The following is a 10,091-nucleotide window of genomic DNA, read 5'->3' as shown; positions in this document are numbered from 1 at the left end:
TCGTCACAATGAGGATAACAGCGCATGCGCAACCCCTCCCCCAACAATGGCCGAAAGCGTCATTCACTCAGTGAGCGGAATAGGGTTTAATTCAGCAGCGATCGGAGACATCACCGCCCCAGAGGGAAGTGAACAAACAGCATCTGCTTAAAGCAGCGCATCGGTTTGGAGCCGCGTCCGCAGATATGCTCAGAGATTGGCATTGAGTGTCCGGGCAGCTGAGGCGGAGGCGGCGGCTGTTTTTAATGGGCTCCCTGGAACACGAGCTGCTCCCGGAACATGGAGTGAGCGGGGGGAAGGGAGAGGCCATTCTCGAGCAGTGTCTGGACAGAGTGAGAAGAACTCGCCATTGAAGATCATTGCTGCTTTCTCTCCCCAAACCCGAGTGAAGCTTCCAGGCTTAGTTCCGGCTCCCACTGCCCCTTGTTATTGGACAGAGAATGGCGGGGAAAATAGCCGCACAGTAACAATGTTTCCAGTTACACAAAGAAGATCAATTTCAGGCACCAGGTGAGAAGTGTGAAAGAGACATTTTAAACTGTGCCTGCTTGTTTCCGGGTGTACAGTTAGTTCAAAGGGAGCAGCAAATATAAATCTGACCCTTGCGAAAGTCACTCCTCCATCGGATAGTCCAATTCAAGGAGCAGTGCACAGGACGGGTTGTTTCTGAATGTCATAAAATTGTTGTAAAACCGCTCAAAATAGCAGATGAGCAGAAACAGATTGCTCCAGGACTGTGGTGGGGTCAGACACTGAGGTGCGGCTAGTTTTGCTTTGTTGATTGTTCATTATAATAACAGTTATTTTAAAAATACATTGATCACTTTAGTAACTTCTACTTCACCTATTCTTCGGGTAATGGAGTTATGTTTTCTGTCTGCACGGAAAGAATTGAATGAACCGGATGATTCCTCGAAACAAGGAAAAGTACAGCGTGATGATTCCAACTCACAGTAAGTACAATATCACTCACAAAGCACAGAGATACTGCCAGGTCTTTAGGCCAAAATATATCATATAGAGACCGACGTATACCCCAAGGCTGAGAGGCGCCCTTTCAATAGAAGAGTCAAACAGACCATTGGTTGGAGAAGTTGTTTCCATTTCCCTCCAACCCAGTACACCTGAGGACTAGGTACATCAATCCCAGGGCAGAAGCACAGCCACTATTCGATTTAAATACACAGTGTCACCTTGGCCACAAATCAAATACCAGTTATTAACTATATCAGGCAACATTTACCTTATTGTAAGATGCAGGATGTATTGCTACTAAGCACCACAGAATGTAGAGTGAGCTACACATTAAATACCAGTTCCAAAATCTCACGAAGTGTTAGACTAGAATGTACAATTAAAGTATGAATTCCATTTTTTCAAACTGCAGGAATTACTTAACGGACCATGCATCAGATTGATCACTTATTATCACTTCAATTTGTTCTCACAGAGATACAAATTTAATACCACTACACAACTCACACCGAACTACTGAATGTAGCCTGTAGATCATGCCTGAGATGCAGGTTAAGTACCAATACAGAAAACTCCCACATTTGCATTCAGTTGCAGACACACATAGATCGAGAATGAAACTCACACATACATGAAAGTCTAGAAACAGACATAAGAACAACAAATTCCAAATACACATTAAATCCAAGGACTGACAAGTACAGAATTAAAACTAGTTTCGTTTGCAATGCCATTGACTGAAAGATGTCGAATGTAGTGCACTGTCACATACCCTACCAGAGACTGGCAAAGGTATTATAAATTCCAGAGTCTCTTATTGTACCTGAGACTGACGGCCAAAAATAAACACATTCACGTCGAGCAGTAGAGATTGAAAAATACAGAATGAAGCTCATAATCCCATTCATTATTGCACAGTGACAGGTAGAAATAAACCCCCCACTCACACCCTTTACAAGGTAATGACACAGAATGAGCAGCACATTCACATACAATACCAGAAACTGACAGATATTGAATGATTCCCACCCTCAGGGTCTGCCAGATGCTGATGAAAACTGAATTAATGCACACTCACATTCAGTTTGAGAGATTGACTAATACAGAGCTATGTCCACACTCACCACAAACTGACATACACTGCATTAGTCCCACTTTATACAGAGGACCAAACCCTGAAATGCAGAAAATAAACCCCACAGGACTACACACAGAAAAAGACAATAAGGCAGAGACCAAAAGCAGTCATTTAAAGTGCCACCGACTGACAGGCATAAGACAAATCTCATTCACAGACAGTAATAGAAGAATATAAAAGTAAAATCAACTTCAGTGACACAATTATTTCCATATATAGACAGCAAAAGACTGAATGCCACACTCACAGATGTTATGGTTAGAATTAATCTCACTCTCATGTAAATTACCCTGGACCTACTCATACAGAAAGAATAATACATCCACATGCAAGACAAGACTTGGACACATACTGATTGAATGCAACAATATTGCACTTTACAGGTAACTGAAAGGAAGCACGGAATAGAACACTTTTTTTATTTCACAAGTGATATATTGAAGCAAATCGAATCCCGCACTCACATAGTATCAGAGAATGACATTCATATAATTCATCCTGCACTCATACACAGTCCCACAACTGACAGATACAGAGAGAAATCAACATTTGGATACAGGCCCAGAGACTGTTACATACAGAATGAATGGAGCACACATGTAGTCAAAGACTGATGACTTGCAGAACTGAACTCAAACTCACATTCACTTCCAGATATTGGCAGCTGCCGAATGAGTTCCACATTCACTTGTAATTCTGGGGACTGACAGATGGAATGGATCACAAAATCACCTTCAGTTCCATGACTGACAGGTACATAATTCATCCCGCGCTCACATACAGTACCATAGACAGATAAATACACAATTCCAAACTCTTTTGCATAAAGACTGACAGATAGAAAGTTAAATTGATTGTCACATTCAGCACCAGAGTCTGTCAGATATGGAATATGTCCCAAATCCACATCCCAAACCAGAGGCTAACAGATGCAGAATTAAGGCCATAACAACACAGCTCCAATGAATGTCAGTTACAGAATTAATCTGACAATGGATGAGAAATGGAGAGATGCAGACTGACTCTCACACTGGCTGAGTCCCAAGGGCTGATGATCACAGAATGAATCCCACAGTCACACACAACAATGACAGACAGTGAATGTGACCACACTCACAGAGCAGAGCAGAGACTGGGCAGTACAGATTGATATCAGCACTTGCATACAGAAGCAGAGACTGACAGACACGTAATAAATCTCTCACACACATTCAGTTCAGCAAGTGACAGATGCAGAGAGAATCCTACACTCTCACATGGTACAAGATTAGCAGATAGAGAATGAATTCCACCATCACAAAAAGAAAAATGGAGATCGACATATACAGAACAAACCTCTCTCATGTACAAGTCACAGAATTAGAAGGTGCAGCATGAACCCCAAAGTTGCATTCAGTACCAGAAATTGCTGGAAATAGAATTATCCCCACATGATCTGAAATTGGCAGACTTTTCAAATATGAAAATATAAGCCGGTCAGAACTTACAGTTTCTTCTACCTGGCTCTCTGATTAGTTGGGAATTGGATCGAGAAGGGTCTGTCCAATCAAAGCTAGAATCTGGCTTCAGCCCCTCAAACCATTCATAAGAACTAGGAGCAGGAGTAGGCAATTCAGCCCCTCGAGCCTGCCCCGCCATTCAATACGATCATGGCTGATCTCATTTCAGCCTCAACTCCAATTTCCCGCCCTCTCGCCACAACCTTTCAACCCATTACTAATTTAAAAAGTGTTTATCTCCTCCTTAAACTTATTCAGCTGTTTCACAATCCTTTGAGAAAAGTAATTCCTCCTCATCCCTGATTTAAATCTATCACCCCTCAGCCTAAAACTATGGCCTCTCATCCTAGAATGCCCCACAAGGGGAAACATGTGCTCCACGTCTACTTTGTCTATCCCCTTTAGTATCTTATATACCTCAATTAGGTCTCCTCTCAGACTTCTAAACTCCAGCGAGTATAGGCCTAAACTGCTCAATCTCTCCTCTTAAGACAAGACCCGCACCTCTGGAATCAATCTAGTGAACCACCTCTGAACTGCTTCCAATGCAAATACATCCTCCCTCAAGTAAGGGGACCAAGACAATGCACAGTACTCCAGGTGCAGTCTCACCAATGCCTTGTAAAGTTGCCACAACACTTCCCTATTCTTATACCCTATTCCTTAAGCAATAAATGCCACAAATCCATTTGCCTTTCTTATTACCTGCTGTGCCTGTATACTAGCTTTCAGCGATTCATGCACGTGGACACCCAGATCCCTCTGCACTGAAGCATTCTGAAGTTTCTCTCCTTAAATAATAAGTCACCATTTTTTATTCCTCTGACCAAAATGGATAACCTCACGCTGATCCACGTTAAACTCCATCTGCCAAATTTTGGCCCATTCACCTAACCTGTCCATATCCATTTGTAAATTTATAATTTCTTCATTGCAACTTACTTCCCCACCTATTTTCGTGTCATCTTGAAATTTAGCTATAGTACCTTCTATCCCTGAATCCAAGTCATTCATGTAGATTTGTAAACAGTGGGGGCCCAAGGACCGAACCCTGTGGCACCCCACTAGTTACAGCTTGCCATCTTGAAAAAGACCCATTTACCTGACTCCTTGCTTTCTGTTGGTTAGCCAATCCTATATCCAGGCTAATATTACCCCTAACTCTCTGTGACCTTATCTTGTGTATTAATATTTTGTGCGGCACCTTATCAAAGGCCTTCTTGAAGTTCAGATATACTACATCTACAGGATCCCCATTATCCACTTTGCTTGTCACATCTTCAAATAATTCTAGCAAATTAGTCAAATACGACTTATTCTTCATGAAACCATGCTAACTCTGATGGATTGCATTTTGACTTTCCAAATGCCCCATTTCTACTTCCTTAATGATGGATTCCCACAATCTCCCAGTGACAGACATTAAACTAACTGAACTAACTGGTTTCCTACTTTCTTTCCCCCCACCCCACCACCCCCCCCAAACCTTTTTGAATAAGGGTGTTATATTTGCATTTTTCCAGTCCACTGGAACCTTTCCAGAATCCAGGGAATTTTGGAATATTATAGCCAATGCATCCACTATCTCCACTGCCACTTCCTTTAAGGCCCTGGGATGTAGGCCATCAGGTCCTGGGGACTTGTCACCCTTTAATCCAATGTTTGCCCAGTACTTTTTCTCTAGTGATGGTGATTGTTCTAAGTCCCTCCTTCTCTATACCCTCTGCTCTACCTGTTACTATTGGGGTGGTACTAGTTTCCTCCCCCATGAAAACTGAGGCAAAATATGGTTTAAGTATCTCTGCCATTTCTGCGTTTACCACTATTAATTCCCAGCCTCATCCCCCAAGGGACCAACACTCACTTTAGTTACTCTCTTTCTTTTTATATACTTGAAGAAGCTTTTGCTATCAGCTTTTACATTTTGCTCTAGTTTTCTTTCATAATTTACCTTTGCTCATTTTAGTATTTGTTTAGTAACCCTTTGTTGATCTTTAAAAGCTTCCTATTCCACAACGTATTGCTCCAAGAAACAATCTCTAATACACTCTATGAACTCTCCCTCGAGGCTACCCTTGCCAATTTGATTAGTCCAGTCTATATGCATATTAAAATCACCAATGATTATTGCCGTGCCATTCATACATGCTCCTAGTATTTCCTGGTATATAGTGTGCACTACTGCTGAACCATTGTTTGGGGACCTAAGATTACTCCAACCAGGGATTTCTTTTCCTTGCTATTTCTTATTGCTACCCACACTGACTCTATATCTTGCTCTCCAGTGCCTATTTGATTCCTCACTCCAGCACTGATCTCTTCCTTTACTAACAAAGCTACATCACCTCCTTTTCCTTCCACGTCTCAGTAATCCCCACCAAGTCATACCCATTTATCTCTATTTGAGCTTTTAACTCATTAGTTTTATTCTGAATGCTACACACATTCAGATACAAAGCCTTTAAGTTTGCCCTGTTGTCAATTTTCCCTACTCTTTTATGATTCTTTGGTGCAATATGGCGTTCACACACTCTGTCCCTTCCTTTCACTTCTTGGGAACAATCAGCCTCGTCACTAACCTGCACTCTTACCCTCTGCGTAAACTTTGATTTTTTATATTTCCATGCAACTGAACCCTTCCCCCCCACCTCCCCCCGCCACTGCCACTATTTAGTTTAAAGCCCTACCTACAACCCTAGTTATACAATTCGCCAGGACACTGGTCCCAGCCTGATTAAAGTGGAGCTGATCCGAATGGAATAGCTCCCTCTTTCCCCAGTACTAGCGACAATGTCCCATGAATTCGAACCCATTTCTCCCACACCGAACTTTGAGCCACACATTCACCTCTTTAATCTTATTGACCCGATACCAATTAGCTCGTGGCTCAGGGTGGAATCCGGAGATTATTACCTTTTTGGTTCTGCTTTTTAATTTAGCCCCTAGCTGCTTGTATTCCCTCAGCAGAACCTCTTTCCTTGTTCCACCAATATCGTTGGTGCTTCCATGGACCACAACAGCTGGATCTTTCCCCACCCACTCCAAGTTCCTCTGCAGATATCCTTAACCCTGGCACCAGGCACCAGGTAGGCAACACAGCCTTCGGGACTCTCGATCCTGGCTACAGAGAACAGTATCACTCCCCTAACTATACTATCCCCGATTGCAACTACATTTCTCTTTTCTCCCCCCACTTGAATGGCTCCCTGTGCCATGGTGCTATGGTCAGTTTGCTCATCCTCCCTACAGTCCCCACTGTCATCCACACAGGGAGCAAGAATCTCGAACCTGTTGGTTAAGGACAAGGACTGAGGCTCCTTCAGTGCTACTTCCTGGATTCCTCTACCTGTGCCACTCATAGTCACACCCTCCTGTCCCTGACCACTGGCCGAATTTAAGGAAACTCTTCCGAGACTGCTTCACGGCGACGGTAATTGCAGAGGGCACTCTTCCCAGACTTCCCAGACCATTCATAATGATTATTGATCGAGGGATTAAACTCATGGAATCAGTATCTTATACCTCACCTGTACATGAATTCTAAAATATCCTTTTTTCCAGTAGGCAAATAATTGAAGGAACCAGAATAACTGTGATGTTTCCTCCAGCCAAATTAGAATGAAGATTCCCGCCAGTTCCTTCTCACACACAGTATGTACATTATCACTGAAAGAGCACAGAGACACAGACAGGTCATCAGTTTCACAGTCTCAGCCAGCATAAATACTTCCTGAGTCATTGTCCATCCACGAATCAAACAGAGCAGGAGAGATAGACATTGTATCCATGTTACCCGCAGAAGGGAGTGTCCATAAATCCCAGTCCAAATTCTCACCCGCTATCAAATTATCACTGGGTCAATCCCACAATAGTGCTGCCTTCGCTACAAGTTAAATATCAGGTGAAACTGACATGTTTCCAGTTACAAGCTTACAGGCTTAACGTTAATGATGCACGCTGAGATTCATGTTAATTACCAGTCCAGTATTCGCACATGTCATGAGTTTGTAAATTGCACTATAATTCCCATAATGTGTCCTGACATATATCTAAGATACAAGTTCAAATCTCAAGTACAATATCAGTTTGAGATATCCTGAAAGCTAGTATAACCTGAGACGGAAATTAAGACTCTAGTTTTAAACTCACCCTGATTATGAAACTAAAAGAGACAATATCAATTTGATGAATATGAACTGAGCTATAGATTACATACTAATCCTCCACCTCACACAGTGTCAAGTGGAAATACGGTAACAATTCCAGACTGAGCTCCATTTTACATCCGTGACAAAGTTTGTACTCAGAATCAGACTGAATGTCACAGATCAAATCGATTAATACAACTTGAGTTACACTTACACACCCATCCAGTATCAGATTGAAGGATGCATTATCTTTCCCAATTGTGTTCAAAGTGACAGAGATTTAATACTGGGCCAAAACTCCCACATATAATTTGCTTAAGCCGATCACATTAGTGGCCTGTGGCCTTGCTGGAAAGTTATATACAATTAACCCAATCTTACAAACAGTCCCAGACACTGAAGGTTACATGATAAATCCCATTCCCACCCAGAGTACCAGAGACTGACAGATAGAGAATAATTCTCAAACACATGTTCAGTGCCAGATGCTGAGAGACACAAGCTGTTCACTGCACTCACTCACAATATTTGAGTGTGCATGATACAAAATTTTTCTGACACACCAATGATACCACTGAGAGGCTGTAGAAAGGGTCCAGGAGTCACATAGAGTAACAAGTGCTGACAGAAACAAATGGAAGTCCACACACACACACACACACACACACACACATGCACAGACACATAATAAATCCACTTCCACATACATTACCAGTGAATGAAATATACCAATTGAATCGCACAATTTCATACAGTAGCAGACACTGACAGATACAGAATGAATCCCACTGACAGATACAGAATGAATCTCATGCTCACAAACAGCAAGAGTGACTGAAAGATACATGTGATTCCCAACCTACATAACAATACCACAGACATAGTATGCCATTGACAGGTCCAGAATTAAACCCACACCCACACATTAGAAGAGCCTGACAGATATATATGATTGTCATGCTCAAAAACAACACCAGAGACATTCAGGTACAAAATCATCCCCAGTTCCTATAGAGTGCCAGACATTGAAATTTGGAATATGAATCCTACACTCACCTACTCCCCTAGTGACAGATCAGAATGCCTGCCAAACATACACAGTTCCAGTGAATAACAAATGTTGTCTGAAACTTCACTCCCAGGAATGCCAGAGACAATCAGATTCCGAATGGTTTCCACATTCACATACAATAGCACTGACTGGCAAAGAGTGAAACACATGCACACTCACAAACCACCACCACCATTAAGAAATTCAGAGTGAGTACCGAGCTCACTTGCAATACCAGAAAGTGAGTGATAGAACACATCCATTGCACACGCACCATTCCACTGCCAGGCTCAAAACGTGACCCAACACTCATGCAGCACCTGGAAATGCAAGATACAGACTGACTGTGACTCAGATATATTGTACCAGATATCAACAGAAGCAGAATGAATTCAACATTCACCTACAGTTCCACAGAGAATGTATCCACACTCACAGACGGTAAACAAGACTGACAGGTTCAGAGTGTCTTTCACAAAGCACCAGTGAGTGACAGATACAGAATAAATCCCTTCCCCTCCCAATATAATGTGAACAATTCTTGCCTGTTGTGTCCATCTCTGATCTGTCAACTTTGACCTAGCAGAGTGTGCTGACCTCTACTGGCCAGAACCGAGAACTGCAACAGAGCGGAGGGAATTCACATGAACTGTTAGTGTTGCAGAAACAGGCCAATGTGAGGAATAAGTGATGGGATGTGATAGGGTCGACACAGAGATATGAGTATTAAATCCGATTAAAAAATTCAATATAATTTATGGAATCTGTAGAATTTGGAAGTTGTTGTCATCTTGAGCAGTTGAGTCGATTAGCGCAGCTGTATTTAAGGGAAAGCAAGGGAAGTATAGGAGGGAGAATGGATTTCATGGATCAGCAGATAATGGTACATGAAGTATTCTGGGTGGAGTATCTTGTGGAATAATGTACCAATTCGACCAGATGGCCCAATGAAGTATATTCTGGTTAGAATGAACACCGACTTCCAAAGTGTTTCAGAGTTTGAGGATACATAATGAATCTCACACAGTGTACCACAGACAGCAATACAGAGTGAATCATAAATTCACACACATCCCTAGAGACTGACAGATACATGATGAATCAGACACTCAAATCCTTTACCAGAGAGATAGTGAGACAGAATGAGTCCTACACTTAAATACATACACGCTTAGAATACTTGCAGCACAGCAAGAGGCCATTCGGCCCTTCGTGTCTGTTGTCGTTCTCCACCAGAGCCACTCAGCTACTTCTGATCCCCAGCCCTCCCACCACAGCCT

Source organism: Cetorhinus maximus, chromosome 31 (assembly GCF_964194155.1).
Source record: "Cetorhinus maximus chromosome 31, sCetMax3.hap1.1, whole genome shotgun sequence".
Lineage (NCBI taxonomy): Eukaryota > Metazoa > Chordata > Chondrichthyes > Lamniformes > Cetorhinidae > Cetorhinus > Cetorhinus maximus.
Note: the sequence above shows the minus strand (reverse complement) of the source record.